At 44.3% G+C, this 15140-nt stretch overlaps 1 long non-coding RNA gene across 1 annotated transcript; it reads left to right on the top strand.

The window, feature by feature from the left end:
• The first annotated feature begins 3375 nt into the window (after window positions 1–3375).
• LOC139032644 (uncharacterized) lies at window positions 3376–5059 on the top strand. The gene is made up of 2 exons (XR_011485224.1): window positions 3376–3774; window positions 4856–5059. It is a non-coding gene; the product is annotated as an uncharacterized lncRNA (long non-coding RNA).
• The last annotated feature ends 10081 nt before the right edge of the window (window positions 5060–15140 follow it).

Raw genomic sequence — 15140 nt, 5'->3', positions numbered from 1 at the left:
GAAAAACTTGTTTGAAAGTTGTTTTCCAACTGTTAGGTTGCCAGTTGGGGAGGGGAGGTATTTGGGTCGCAGTCTGAATAGCTTCCATGGTCTTCCTTGCCCACCCTTTGGTCTCCCTGCTGACCTCATTCTGTAACAGCTCCTCCCACTCCTGGCAGTTTCTCAGGCACTGCGGGCCCTTCCTAATGCCTGTATTACAGGAACACTCATCAGATAACACATGTCACCTCGGAAGCTTTCCCTGACAACTCTGTAAGTTGTACCCTTTGGAAAGATAAGCAGTTGGTTCAAATATACCCCGATTGATGATTAGGATTTTCTTCAGCAGTAGGGCAGTTGGATTTTAACAACCCCAGAAGATGGAGACTTCTCATTAAGGAAGCAGAGGAAGCAGTTGCCCAAGGTCGCCCAGTGGCAGTCTGAATTACTCTTAAACATTTAAAGTTTGGTATGTAATACATTGACATGGCTAAAAATTCAAAAGATAAAATTCAGGACTACAGTAGAAATCTTGCTGCCTCTCCAGTTCCCATTCTGGAGGCAATGTGATCAGTATGTTTTTTCTCATCAGTAGATAACTCATAAGTATATAAATGCAATATATATGTCTTTTTTCTTTTTTACCCAAATGGTAGGATATCACACATGTTGATTTCTTTTTTTCATGTAGTTATATATTTCTGAAGGTATCACTGATTTGACGGACATGAGTCTAAGCAAGCTCCGGGAGATGATGAAGGATAGGTAAGCTTGGCACACTGCAGTCCATGGGGTTGTAAAGAGTTAGACACAGCCGAGTGACTGAACAACAACTTATCTTTGAGCTTATTCTATACTGGTTCATCAAGAGCTGCTTTGTTCTTTTTTATGAGCGCACATTGATAAGTGTGGCCCCTACTGTTGAATATCTTCTTTTTCCAGTCTCTTACAAAAAGTTGTTTTTTTGTTTTTTTTTTACAAAAAGTTTTTTGCATTTATCTTCATTTATCTGTAGGATTAATTCCTAGAAGCAGAATGGCAGAGTTAATATACAGTATGTATATTATTGTATGATTCCATTTATATGACATTCTGGAAAAGGCAAAATTATGGAGACAGTAAACAGGATCAGTTCAGTCACTCATTCGTGTCCTGAAATATTTCCTGAATATTTCCTTCCAATGAATTTCAGGACTGATTGAATAATTTGATTTCCTTGCAGTCCTGGGGACTCTTCAGGAGTTCAGAAGATCAAAAGTGGTAAAGACAATGTAAAATTTAACATTTTAATACTGATGTTGTACACTGTTTTACTTAACATTTTGGGGAGTAACTGCCTCTGATTTCAACTCAAGAAAACACTTTTTGTTGCTAATGTAATCGGTTTTTGTAATGGCGTCAGCAAATAAAGGGATGCTTATTATTAAAAAAAAAAAGAGTCTACTCCAACACCACAGTTCAAAAGCATCAGTTCTTCGGCGCTCAGCTTGCTTTATGGTGCAACTCTCACATCCATACATGACCACTGGAAAAACCATAGCTTGGACTAGGTGGACCTTTGTCAGCAAAGTAATGTCTCTGCTTTTTAATATGCTGTCTAGGTTGGTCATAACTTTCTTTCCAAGGAGCAAGCGTCTTAATTTCATGGCTACAGTCACCATCTGCAGTGATTTTGGAGGCCCCCCCCCCCCAAAATAAAGTCTCTCACTGTTTCCACTGTTTCCCCATCTATTTACCATGAAGTGATGGGACTGGATACCATGATCTTAGTTTTCTGAATGTTGAGTTTTAAGCCAACTTTTTCACTCTCCTCTTTCCCTTTCATCAAGAGGCTCTTTAGTACTGTGCTTTCTGTCATAAGGGTGGTGTCATCTGCGTCTCTGTAGTTGCCGTTGGTCAGAGGGAGGTCAGAATGGGTAGGCAGAGCACCGAGGATAGTTTACGGCCAGAAGCCATGGTGTTTGATGCTCTGCTACTGCTAAGTCACTTCAGTCGTGTCTGACTCTGTGCGACCCCATCCCTGGGATTCTCCAGGCAAGGACACTGGAGTGGGTTAGCCATTTCCTTCTTCAGTGCATAAAAGTGAGAAGTGAAAGTGAAGTCGCTCAGTCGTGTCCGACTCTTGGCGACCCCATGGACTGCAGCCCACCAGGCTCCTCCGTCCATGGGATTCTCCAGGCAAGAGTCCTGGAGTGGGGTGCCATTGCCTTCTCCGGTATGATGCTCTAGTGCTATGTAATATCACTATACGTTTGTCTAAGCTCACAGGATGTACAACTCCAAAAGCGAGCCCTACTGTGAACTATGGTAGTTAGTGATGACATTGCAATGCTGCTTCAAAACTGTAACAAATGTACCACGCTGGAAGAGGATACTGATGATGGGGGAGGCTGTACGCATATGAGGGCAGATGGTTTATGAGAAATTTAACTGTGAACTTAAAACTCTTCAAAAAACAGTTTATCATAAATAGCAAGCAAGGGGAAAAAAATGTGTGTACTGACAGAGATCCTGCTTGTCCAGTCTAATAGAATTGTCATCTACTTTTGTGTTTACTCTTCTGTGTGGCAGAAGCAAAGCCACACGCCATAGCTCTTTCCTGGGCGTACAGCTGAGCTATGTTTCACCCACTGCCTTGTACTTCAGGTCTTAATGATGTTCTTGCCAATACTTGAAAACAAATGACACATCTCCTTCCAAGGCAATCAAGAGCTGGTAAGTCAATGAAGGCCAGTGATTCTGATCTCCTAGCTAGAAAATGGTAGAAAAAGCTGCTCAACCCCATCAGCCTGCGCAAACCAGCAAGCTTTGTTGCATTAAGCTACTGTTATCTGCACTTTTTCTTATGACAGCATAGCCCTGTTTGGCCCTGACGAATTCAGGAAGTCGAGCCTGCTTTTTATATTTGTCTTAGTTTGTCTTACGGTGACTTTCTATTGTAATCCTTTGGCCGTTTTTCTATTAAAATCCATACACCTTTAAGTACCATGCTATGTTAAATGAATTGTAGGGTGGCTGCTACCTTACTGTTGCTACGTTTCATTTCTCTGCTCTTAAGTTTGTTAAAGGTGACTTTATGTAGAATGAGCTTTCCTGATAGCTCAGTTGGTAGAGAATCCGCCTGCAATGCAGGAGACCCAGGTTCGATTCCTGGGTTGGGAAGATCTGCTATAGAGGGCTAGGCTGCCCACTCCAGTATTCTTGAGCTCCCCTGGTGGCTTAGCAGGTAAAGAATCCGCCTGCAGTGCGGGAGACCTGGGTTCGATTCCTGGGTTGGGAAGATCCTCTGGAGAAGGGAAAGGCTACCCACTCTAGTATTCTGGCCTGGAGAATTCCACGGACTGTATAGACCATGGGGTCCCAAAGAGTTGGAGCTACTTTCACTTCACTTATGTAGAATAAGTTCTCAAAAGTGCAACTGTTTGTTTTACCCTTTGAATTCTAAGCTTTCCTTCCACCTCCAGATTCTGACATCCCTAAGGGAAATTAGTAAGGTATATTGCATCAGTCAGGTAACAACTTCTACATCTCAGTGGCTTAAAATTATAAAGGTTTATTTCTTTCTTTTTTTTTTTTTTCTTTTTCGAGTCCTCTAAAGGTTTATTTCTTGAACAGACCCTACATGTTCATGGAGGGCTGGTCATGGTCCTCATCCCAGAAACCAGGCTGCTGGAACAGCCCCTGCAGCGCATCGCCAGCTGTCCACGGCAAAGGGCGAAGGCAGCATGGTACAGCGTGCCCCAGCTTCAGAGCCTTTTCTCAGGAAGTCGTCGGAAGCAAGTTCCATGGCTCTAAGTGAGTTCAATGTGGGGAAGTGAGATTTCACCAGGTCAGAGAGAGAACTGAATATTTGTGAACAGTTGAGCTTTTACAAATATCCACCATTTGGAGAAAAATATGCATTATTTGGTTTTGTCTTAGAAACATCACACAGCCTGACATACCCAGCAGTGAGGTGACATGCTATATCTACATACCACCAGCTGTGCCTTGACCACCCCACAGAGACTCACCGAAAGTGGTAGTTTTTACCCAGGAATCCTTTCTCCACCATCATCCTCCAGTTCAGCCTTGGGAACGTTGGTTGTTTAGCTTGTTCATAGATTTTTAGCTGCTGTTATTTGTGTTGCAGTGAAAATAATCAGTATACATATAGTTTTCAACCATCTTCATATGGGAAAAATAAATTTAGAGCCTGCTAGGAAACACTGATCAAGTTTCCTAAAAAATCTGCTGCAAAGGTGGCATAGTTAACCTGTACCTTTAAAACACATCATCAAAGCACTCAAATTTAATGAAGCAGCTAAAACACACACTTCATAGCTCACTCTCAAATCCTGGAAAAGGGCAATTCACTGCCCCCACCCACAGAAATTGATTAATCATTTAATATAATTGGTATTCTAGGAACATCTGAACTCATGTGCTTGCAATTCTCATTGTCATTTGGCAGTCCTAGTTGGTTTAGAAACAGTAATTGATGGGTAACATAATTATCTAATCAGTAAACTTCTTACTGCAGAGACCGCAAACATACTATTTAGGTTCCAGAGGTTGATTATTAGCTGAGTGAGGAAATTTCACTTAATCAGAAAGGAAAACTGAAGAACTGATCATCCACAACCCATTGGCTTCTAGGTAGGTAGATTCTGTGGGGAGGACCTGTTAGAATCCATTGCTGTCAACACATCTAGTATAACACTGTGACCGGAAAGAAAAATGTGTCAATTCTCTGCCTTCCTCCCAGTTTAGAAGTTCTCTGATGTGTTCATTCTTGTCTCGTTTTTGTATGAGATATGTTGGTACAATGACTGCTTACAGATCTTGCTCCTCTATGCTCCATTCTATTCTTTCCTTCTCTTTTTTTTTCATACAGTCCATCAGTGGAGAACTGGAGGCCTCCAGAGTCAGATCAACAAAAAAGCCCAGGGCAAGACTAGGAAGGGCCAAAACCAAAGCTGGAAATCACCATGAAAGCCGTTAGCTGCCAATGGAAAAGCTTTAACTTTCCTAATGGAACGGTATAACAGTAGAAATTAGTATGTTTAATTATGCAACAATATAATTGATTTTTTTTCTATTTGGGTGATTTTGGTGGTGTTTTTTTTTACCACCTGCACCCTGCAGCGTGTGGGATTTAGTTCCCTGACCAGGGATTGAACCAGCGCCCCCTGCATTGGAATCACAGAGCCTTAACCACTGGCCCGCAGGGGAAGTCCCTCATTGATTATTTTTGTGTGATTTGTAAAATCTGTCTGAAGTTCTGGAAATGCTTTGAGTAACAGCATTCTCATTGTTTCAGAATGGTGCTGTTGGTCTTCATGAATGTCATCAGGTGTTAGAAAAGCTGCTGTCTTTTTTAATAAAATAAAACTCATCTTGAGGTCTAGCAGATTTGTAACAGATTTTAAGTAGGCTTGGGATGTTGGACTAGTCAAGATTGCTTTGACTTTCAAGGGCTGTTAGTGATCACCATGGCCACCTCCTTGACACCCCCCCCACCCACCCCGACAATACTCTGTAGTGTAGGTGCGACCAGGAGAAATTATTTGAAGAAGATTTTTATTAAATCTAGAGGGCTTAATTGGTTTGGTTTAGTCACTAAGTCGTGTCCAACTCCTGAGACCCCCTGGACTGTAGCCCGCCAGGCTCCTCAGTCCCATGGAATTCTCCAGGCAAGAATACTGGAGTGGGTTGCCATTTCCTTCTCCAAGAGGGTTTAATTATGAGAGATTAATTAATTAGAGGAAGGGAAGGCATAAGTCCAACTAGTTTTACTAAACAATACTATTTGGGACCCACCCTTGAGGGTTTCCCTGGTAGCTCAGTCGGTAAAGAATCTGCCTGAAATGCAGGAGACGGGTTTGATCCCTGGGTCGGGAAGATCCCCTGGAGAAGAAAATGGCAACCCACTCCAGTATTCTGGCCTGGAGAATCCCAGGGACAGAGGAGCCTGGAAGGCTAAAGTCCATGGGGTCGCAGAGTCGGACACGACTTAGCAACTAAACCACCACCTGATGCCTTTGGCAAGCTTCTTTGCTCCACCTAGTGCGTGCACCTCTCATGATAAACATGAGACAATGCTATGAGTTTTGGGGGCAGCGGTTAAAGACAAGGACACCAGAGTCAGACCAGTTGAGTTCAGCCCCTGCACTCCCATTTCCTGGACAAATCATCTTGGGGAATCTTTCAGGATAAATCCTGTCATTTGTAAAATAGGTGAACAGTCCACCCAGGGTCAGTCAGCATTTCTCCCGTGCTACCTGGGGAGAAGGAACACTGAGAGTCTGGGTGTCTAGTCAGACTTGGTAGAGAGAAGCATTTCCGCAGGGGAACAAAGGGGTCTATTACGTCTTGACGGCCTGAGGGAAATTTCTCTTAAGAGCCGATTCCCTTTCCTCTGACTCTGCTTTTCCCCAGGTTACCACTTTATCAAATATTGAGTCTTCCTAGTAGACCAGGAAGAGCCCTTTTTCTGCAGGTCTCGTGAATTGCAGGCAGATTCTTTACTGACTGAGCTACAAGGGAAACCCCCAAGAGTGGGTCCCAGGAGTCCTTTTTCTGCAGACCAAAGATCTGGATTGTCCATTTATGGATCACTGATATACTCTTATTCAAATGTTGTTAATTCTCACTAACCCTCTAATCCTTAATAATTTCTCAGTGAGCTAACATTGTTTCTAAATATGTAAAGTGTCTTTAACTCCAGCGTATGTCATAATCGACTTGGATATAAAAACAAATCCTGTTGCGTCTCAGTACGATCAGGAGAAATTTTTATACTAACATTTTTCCCTAAAGAAGCTGAACTTTGAGACAGAAGCGGATTCCAGCTCAGGAGTCCCTGTGTGTGGTTTATCACAAACGTGCGTGCTGTCCAGGAAGTGGACAGGAAGAGAGAAGCCAAGTCCCAGGGGTCTCAGCCTCACAGGGGGATTTCTGCCCGATTCCAGGGGGATCAGTGGAGAGGGAGTGATGCCTCGGAGTGCATCCTGACACACAGCAGGGGAACGGCTTTTGCACCTTTCCTGTACCAGTCGGTCACAGGCTGGGGTTACCCTGGGCAAGGGGACCAGTGTAAGTCCAGGGCAGCCTCCCTGAGGGTCACAGGTGCCCAGAAGCTGGGGGGGTGGGCAGCATGGGGCATTAGCGGGGTCCAGACGCCTCAGGCGCAGCACCCGCAACTCCACCCCCAGAAACAAAGCGATTCCATGGCCCTCTTGGTAGTTGGTTTTTTGCTTCTTAACGAAAGCATTGTCATGATCAACAAGTTCTTTGGCCAACATTTCAAGTATAAAAAAATCAGCAAACAGTCCTGCATGAATTAACTAGCTTTGGGTGTTTTGAAGCTGTTTGTAAAAGTAACCAGTTTTAGGTAAACATTTGAATGTGGTGTTTCCACAAATGTGTTTGCATTCCTGCCTCTAGTGGGGGAGTAATTATTTAGGTACATGTAGATGGCAACCCACTCCAGTGTTCTTGCCTGGAGAATCCCAAGGACGGGGGAGCCTGGTGGGCTGCTGCCTACGGGGTCGCACAGAGTCGGACACGACTGAAGTGACTTGGCGGCAGCAGCAGCAGCAGTCTCTCTGACAGATGATGAATTTTTTTTTAATAGGAGTGCAGTTGATTTACAGTGTTGTGTTCGTTTCTGGTGTACAGCAAAGTGATTCAGTTATGCATGTGTATGTATTCTTTTTTGTGTCATTTTCCATCGTGGTTTATTATAAGATACTGAATATATAGTTCTCTGTGCTATCCAGGAGGAGCTTGTTGTTTATCTATACGATGTTTCTAGTCAACTAAATATTGTAATTTCTAAGCCAAGAATGTTCACAAAGCTCTCACATATCTCAAAATGAATGAAAACATTCTTAACAAGCTTACCGTAAACCACTTTTAATTTTGAATAAGTGGTAAACATATGTTTGACTTACTGGCCAATCAAGTGTGGAGAATATTCTAAGGAGTAGTTCAGTTGCTTTAAATTTTTCACATGAATATTTAAGAGAATATTTAAAATGTAAATTAACTTTAAAAACATGTTCTAGATTATCTATAAAATTATTTCTATTTTTAAATATGCTTACTATGTGTGGGACTCTCAAACTTCTTAAATATAATGCTAACAAGCAAGTGTTTTTCTTAATTACAGAAAATATTCAAAGTATAGAAAAAAAATTTGTGAATGCCATTCTCCAGAGAGAACCATGTTATTTTGGTTTCTTTTCTTCCAGTTTCTTTTTTATAAATTAAAAAATATTGTAAAATTTCCACCTGTCTTGATGACAGTCAGTAATTGGTGGAATAGGTAATCTGGAGAAGATCTCTCTCTGAGGACAGTTAGAGAGGTAGAGTACATTTTACGTGTATATAATATTCTCTCTATATATATATCCATGTTCAGTAACTATGTAGTTTCTGACTCTTTGTGACCCCATGGATTGTAGCCCACCAGGCTCCTCTGTCCGTGGAATTCTCTAGGTAAGAATACTGGAGTGGGTTGCCACTTCCTTCTCCAGGATATATATCTCCACACACACACACATGTATCCACAAGTATGTAAAATAAATATAAGCACATAGACAAAGTAAATATATGTGCATATGTATGCTACACACACACACATATCTAGGAACTCAGAAGCAGTGGAGAGTCACAGAACCCAGATCCGGATGACCCAGGGAGCTGAGAAAGAGGGGAGCATGCAGAGCTGCTTCTGGAAGGGGCAGCGGAGGGGCAGAGAGGCTGAGTGGTGGTCTGACATGCTTGCTGGGCGGCGGGGAGAAGATGGAGAGATCCAGTCCCAGGCGTTACGGGAGGAGGATGCCGACAGACTGTCCACACTAGTGCTGGGCGTCCCCAAGTCTACTCTCAAAAGCAGCAAGAGGGACCTTTCTGAAACTAGCTACACTATGGCTCTCTTGGGCTTGAAACTCACCAGTAACTTTAAGTTTCAGAGTAAAATATAAGAAAAAAAATTTTTTAAAGGACAAAAGGACTACAGGACTCCTACAGTAGCAGTTTTCAACCCTATTTTTGTGTCAAAAGGACTCAACAGCCTGTTTTATAATAGGAATTTATAGTGCCCTCGTGGGCTTCCCTGGTGGCCCAGAGGGTAAAGCGTCCGCCTGCAATGCAGGAGACTCAGGTTCAATCCCTGGGTTGGGAAGATCCCCTGGAGTAGGAAATGGCAACCCACTCCAGTATTCTTGCCCGGAAAATTCCATGGACAGAGGAGCCTGGCAGGCTGCAGTCCATGGGGTCGCAAAGAGTCAGACATGACTTCACTTTTCACCTTTCACTTTCCTTTCCTTGACTATCATGATATGAAATTTATATATGACAACTAATCTACAAATATAATTTCAGAAAAATCAATATAGTGCCAAGCTGTAATATGAGGAAAAATAAAAGTAATCTATAATAAAACAATATGTATTGCAAGATATAAATTTCTGCATAAGCTAGATCAGAATGTACTATGAAGCACTAAGAAGGTATTTGCTCCTTTGTGCAGAATTCCTGGGAATATAAGCTGATACAGGTATCTTTAGCTGCTCAGATACCGTAAAAAAAAGGGTTGCCTCCGGTGATCTGATTTTTGAAAGGTTTGAAAATTCTTGGTAAGGACTTCCCCGGTGGCCCAGTGGTTAGGAATCCACCTGCCACTCCTAAGGACATGGATTGGATCCCTGGCCCGGGAAGATCCCACATTCCTAGGAGCAACTAAGCTCAAGCACCACGGCTGCTGAGGCTGCACTCTAGAGCCCGTGCTCCACTGGAGAAGCCCCCGCAGTGAGAATCCCGTGCGCTGCAGCTAGAGCGTGGCCCCCACTCGCCCCACCTAGACAGCAGACGCCGCTCCCCGCAACTAAAGTCCGTGTGCTCGAAATGAAGACCCAGCACGGCCACAAATAAATAAATTCATTCATTAAAAACAACTCTTGGTGACATTCCAAACAAAACCCACAGGGAGCTTCACTGGCTTCACAAGGAAGTCACACTACTAGAAAACACGGTATCCATTCAAACTGTGCAAAAAGCAGTTTGTGTTTATACGTGAAATGAAGTTAAGTTCCAGGCTCATATGATAAGGCAGATCTTTCAACTTATCTACAAAACAGAAATAGAGTCACAGATGTAGAAAACAATCTAATGGTGGCCAGAGAAGAAACGGGGGAGGGATAAATTGGGAGACTGGGATTTATATACACACTCCTACATGTACAAAAGATAAGTAACACAGACCTACTGTATGGCACAGGGAAGTCTACTCAATACTCCATAACGACCCGTGGGGGAAAAGAATCTAGAAACCAGCGGATGTGTGTGTACATAACTCAGTCACTTTGCTGTTTACATGAAATTAATGCAACATTGTAAATCAATTGCCCTCGAATAAAAAATTTTAAAATATAACAAAATTGATTTGTCTTTCCCCTCTAAAAATGTAGCAAGATATTTGAAAGTTGTTAAACACAAAATAGTTCCCCAAGGAGTGAGACTGTCCCACACGTTGGCAGGGCTTCTGTCTTCCCTGGCACCGCCCCCCCGCCCACCGCATAAAATACCTGGAGCATCTTTGTCATCATGGTGACAATCAGAAACACCCCCACAAATTTTTTAAGTGCCCCTGAGATGGGAATTCCCTGGAGGTCCTGGTGGTTGAGACTCCATGCTTCCACTGCAGGGACAAAGGTTGAATCCTGCTGGGATCCGTGGGAGTCCATGGGAACTGCATGCTACGTGGAGTTTTTAATTAAAAAAAAAAAATACCCTGAGATGGAGGGAAAACTCTCTTTGAGAGCTGGTCTGAAGTGACCCGGGACACAGTTACCGCCCAGACCTGATTTCTCACTGCATTCTCCCTGCTCCTGCTTCTGGAGCCTGGCCTCCTCGTGTGTGTGTGTGTGTGTGTGTGTGTGTGTGTGTTTAGTCGCTAAGTCGTGTCCACCTCTTTTTGTGTGTGTGTGTGTCCACCTCTTTTGTGACCCCGTGGACGGTAGCCCACCAGGCTCCTCTGTCCATGGAAGTTACCAGGCAAGAATACTGGAGTGGGCTGCCATTTCCTTCTTCAGGGGATCTTCCCGGCCCAGGGATCGAACCCATGTCTCTTGTGTCTCCTGCATTGGCAGGTGGAAATTCTTTACCACGGTGCCACCTGGCCTCCTTGCTGCTCCTCGAATTCGATGACACATGCTCCAGATTAGGGTCTTTGCAGTGGTCGTGCAGTCTTCTCTTCACCTGGAACTCTCCTCCTTCAGACGCAGACATGACTCCCTCCCTCACCTTCTTCAGGTCTTTGCTTAAACATCAGCTTCTCAGCGAGGCCCTCTGGACTCTGTATAAAACCCCCTCACCCTGCACCTTGGCTTCCCCTCTCCTCTCCTCCATTTACTCTCCCCCTCGACATGCATGTCTGATATCCTCTTTGTTTTATTTATTCATTGTCTATCTGGCCACCCTCCACCCCCAGAGGCTTTAAGCCTGCTGCGGTCAGGTGTCCTGTCTGTTTTGTCCACGACGAGGCTCAGTACGTGTTCCAGAAGGAGAGGGGACACAGAGTTTACGTGCGTGCCCGTGCAATAAATACACAGAGGCATGGGCCTACGGGCCTCCCAGGTGTCTCAGGGGTAGAGAACCTGCCCGCCAGTGCAGGAGCTGTGGGCTTGATCCCTGGGTCAGGGAGGGCCCCTGGAGGAAGAAATGGCAACCCACTCTAGTATTCTCGCTTGGAAATTTCCATCGACGGGGAAGCCTGGCGGGCTCCAGTCCCTGGGGTAACAAAGAGTCAGACACGACTGAACGCAGCACACGCAAAGCGGACCTACACCTAGAACAGGCAACGCAGTAGGCAAGCCGTGTAACTACGGATAATAAAGAAAGTCTCATTCTAAAAAGTCAGAGGAGTTCAGAAAAGAGATACAGTTTTCGTCTACCTCTTTATGAGGAAGCTGGGTGTCATGTTTGTGGAGGTGGTGATTGATTATGAAGTCAGCTATGGACTTTACCACCAACCAGACTGTGAACTTGGCAAGTACGGGGACCCTGCCAGGTCTTAGCCATTCCCCGTCTCTTCCTTCCTAACGGACCCCCAAATGTGTTGGGGTATCTGTCTTTCTCCAACAGATCCTGAGGATGCAGTGACTCACCCCTAGCGCTAGGAGAACATCCTGTTTCCATCTATGTTTCCTTAATGCTACTGAGCGTATATTAATGAGTGCATTTGGCATTCAGGTGTCTTTGAATGCTCAAATCTTTTGCCTATTTTTTTTATGGAGTTGTTTGCCTTTTTATTGCTGAGTTGGAAGAGCTCTTTGTATATCCTTGATACAAGTCCTTCCCGAGATAATATGTATTATAAATATTTTCTCCTGGTCTGCGGCTTGCCTTTTTTTAAATATAGTGTCTTTCAAAGAGTAAAAAAAAGAAAAGAGAGGGATGGCAAGGAGAGGGATTGGGGAAGGGAAAGAAGGGTGGGCTTCAGGAAGCAAGAGGGTCCCCACCCAGATTCCTCTCCTTGCCCTCAGCCAACCAGTGAGTTCAGAAACACTTGGAACAAATACCACAGATATCCCTCATATGTGGAATCTAAAATATGATACAAGTGATCTGATCTGCAAAACAGAAACAGACTCACAGGCATAGAAAATAAATTTATGGTTACTGATAGGGAAAGGATGTGGAGGAGGGTTAAATTAGGAGCTTGGGATTAGCACATGCAAACTACTATATACGAAAAAAATAAAAAACAAAATCCTATTGTACAGCACGGGGAATTATATTCAATATCTTGTAATAAACCATAATGAAAAAGAATATGAAAAAGTATACATATGTATATAGACAGCCTTCCTGGTAGCTCACCTGATAAAGAATCTCTGCAATGCAGGAAACCTGGGTTCGATCCCTGGGTCAGGAAGATCCCTTGGAGAGGGAAATGGCAACCCACTCCAGTGTTCTTGCCTGGAGAATCCCATGGACAGAGGAGCCTGGTGGGCTATGGTCCACAGGGTCATAGAGTTGGACACAGCTGAAGGACTAACAAACAGTGTTATTTATTATTGGTCAGTGGGGCCTGCCACTAGATTCTGTAGTTTTTGTAAGTGGAGAGGTTAATTTTGAGGGGAGAGATGGGGAAGAACTTCTGTAAGTAATATCACCCCATAGCCAGTTGATTGCAGGTGCTTAGAAGTCAAAACAGCTTGAAGCCCTCAATTCTCTTTGCAATGTGAGGGGTTTTTGGACCCCCAAACCCCACAGCTAAATAGAAGTGTCAGAAGTCATCACAGACCAGGCACAGCTTTGAGGGGTGTTTTGAGTTGGTCACGGGAAGCAGCCTTCCAATAACAGCTATTGTGAGAATGCTTATTAAATTGGGCTTCGTTAAAGGGTATTCAACAACTAAAGAAATTACACAGTGAAATGCCAGCCATTTCCATACTATACTAAATGATGCCTGGAGGTCTCCATTTTTTTTTTTTTAATTGGACTGTAGTTGGCTTACTAGGTTGTGTAGTTTTGGGTGTACAGCAAAGTGACTCAGCTATACATATACCTATATCCACTGTTTTTTGTTTTTGTTTTTTTTTAGATTCTTGTCCCATATAGGTCATTACAGAATAGTGGGTAGAGGTCCTTGTTGATTATCTACTTTATATATGGTGTATATATGTTATATACTATATGTATTTACACACCAGTGTATACATGTTGGTCCCAATCTCCTAGTTTATCCCTCCCTCCCTTTCCTCTCTGGTAACCATAGATTTGTTTTCTACATCTGTGACTCTGTTTTGTAAATAAGTTTGTTGGTAGCCTTTTTTTATTTCACATATAACTGATATCATATGATATGTGTCTTTCTCTGTCTGGCTTACTTCACTTATTATGATCACCTCTAGGTCCAAGTGCTGCACATGGCATTCTCTTGTTCTTTTTTTATGGCTGAGTAGTATTCCACTGCACATCTGTAACACATCTTCTCTATCCACTCCTCTGTCTGGTGGCCCTTGCCTTAACCTGAGACTTTACAAGCTGAAGTGTACATCCTTAGTGAAACAGTCCACACGAGGCCCATGTATTATCACCTGAAGAAAAATAACTTCTGCTGTTTTATAAAGACGGGGCAGAGAGTCTCTTACTGGGAAGAATAGGAACCAGTGTGTGTCTCACTCTGACTCTTTCCTTCAAAACGGCGTGCATTTCTGGGCTGGGCATCAGGAAGGTCACTGTTCGTGGGTCGCTGCAGACTTACTTGTGGTGGGCGGGCTCATGCCCTCTCCCAGAGATGTCCCATCCTGGACACCCCTGGTAGTACAGTGGATAGGAATCTTCCCGCCAATGGGGAGGACACAGGTTCAATTCCTGGTCCAGGAAGATCCCACTTACTTAGAAGCAACTAAGCCTGTGCACCACAACGATCAAGCCCGTGCTCTGCAACAAGAGTAGCCACCACAATTTGAAGTCCATGCACCCCAACTAGAGAGTGGCCCCCACTTGCCACAACTAGAGAAAGCCCGCACGCAATACATACGCAAATAACAGTAACAGATTTCTCCTTCTAATGCCTGAAACCCGCGTGTATGTTAAGTCACAATGCAAAGTGGGGTTAAGGGTGCAGGTAGAATAAGTTTGCTGATCGGCTGACCTTGCAATGGTGCGATGACCTGGTGGGCCTGGTGTGATCACAAGGGTCCGTTTAACATAAGAGGGAGGGCAGTGAGCCTGAGAGGCAGAGAGATGGCAAGATGAGATGGACTTGACCAGACATTGTGGGTTCTGAAGATGGACAGAGAGCGTGAGCCAAGGCCCTGGGGCAGCCTCTGGAAGCTGGGGGAGGCCAGAAAACAGGTTCCCCCCCTCACGGCCCTGGAAAGGCCTGCAGCCCCGTTGGCGCCTTGATTTTAAATCTGGGGAGAGCCGTGCTAGACCTCTGACCTACAGAACTCTAAGAGAGCGAGTGTGTCTTTTGGGAAGCGGCCGGGCCGTGGTCACTGGTTGCAGCAGCGGTGGGCACCCCCGCAGAGCTCTGCTGCTCTCGGCGTGTGTCCGGGTCTCCCTCCCATCCAGACCCCCGCAGCTCCGCTTCTCCCTACTGTGGCCACTTTGTGAGTCACTCATTAAGTGTTGCTCAATGGGGCCATCTGGCCACAGC

This window comes from Odocoileus virginianus, chromosome 32 (assembly GCF_023699985.2).
Source record: "Odocoileus virginianus isolate 20LAN1187 ecotype Illinois chromosome 32, Ovbor_1.2, whole genome shotgun sequence".
In the NCBI taxonomy this organism is placed as follows: domain Eukaryota; kingdom Metazoa; phylum Chordata; class Mammalia; order Artiodactyla; family Cervidae; genus Odocoileus; species Odocoileus virginianus.
This window is presented reverse-complemented; position numbering and strand designations above follow the sequence as displayed.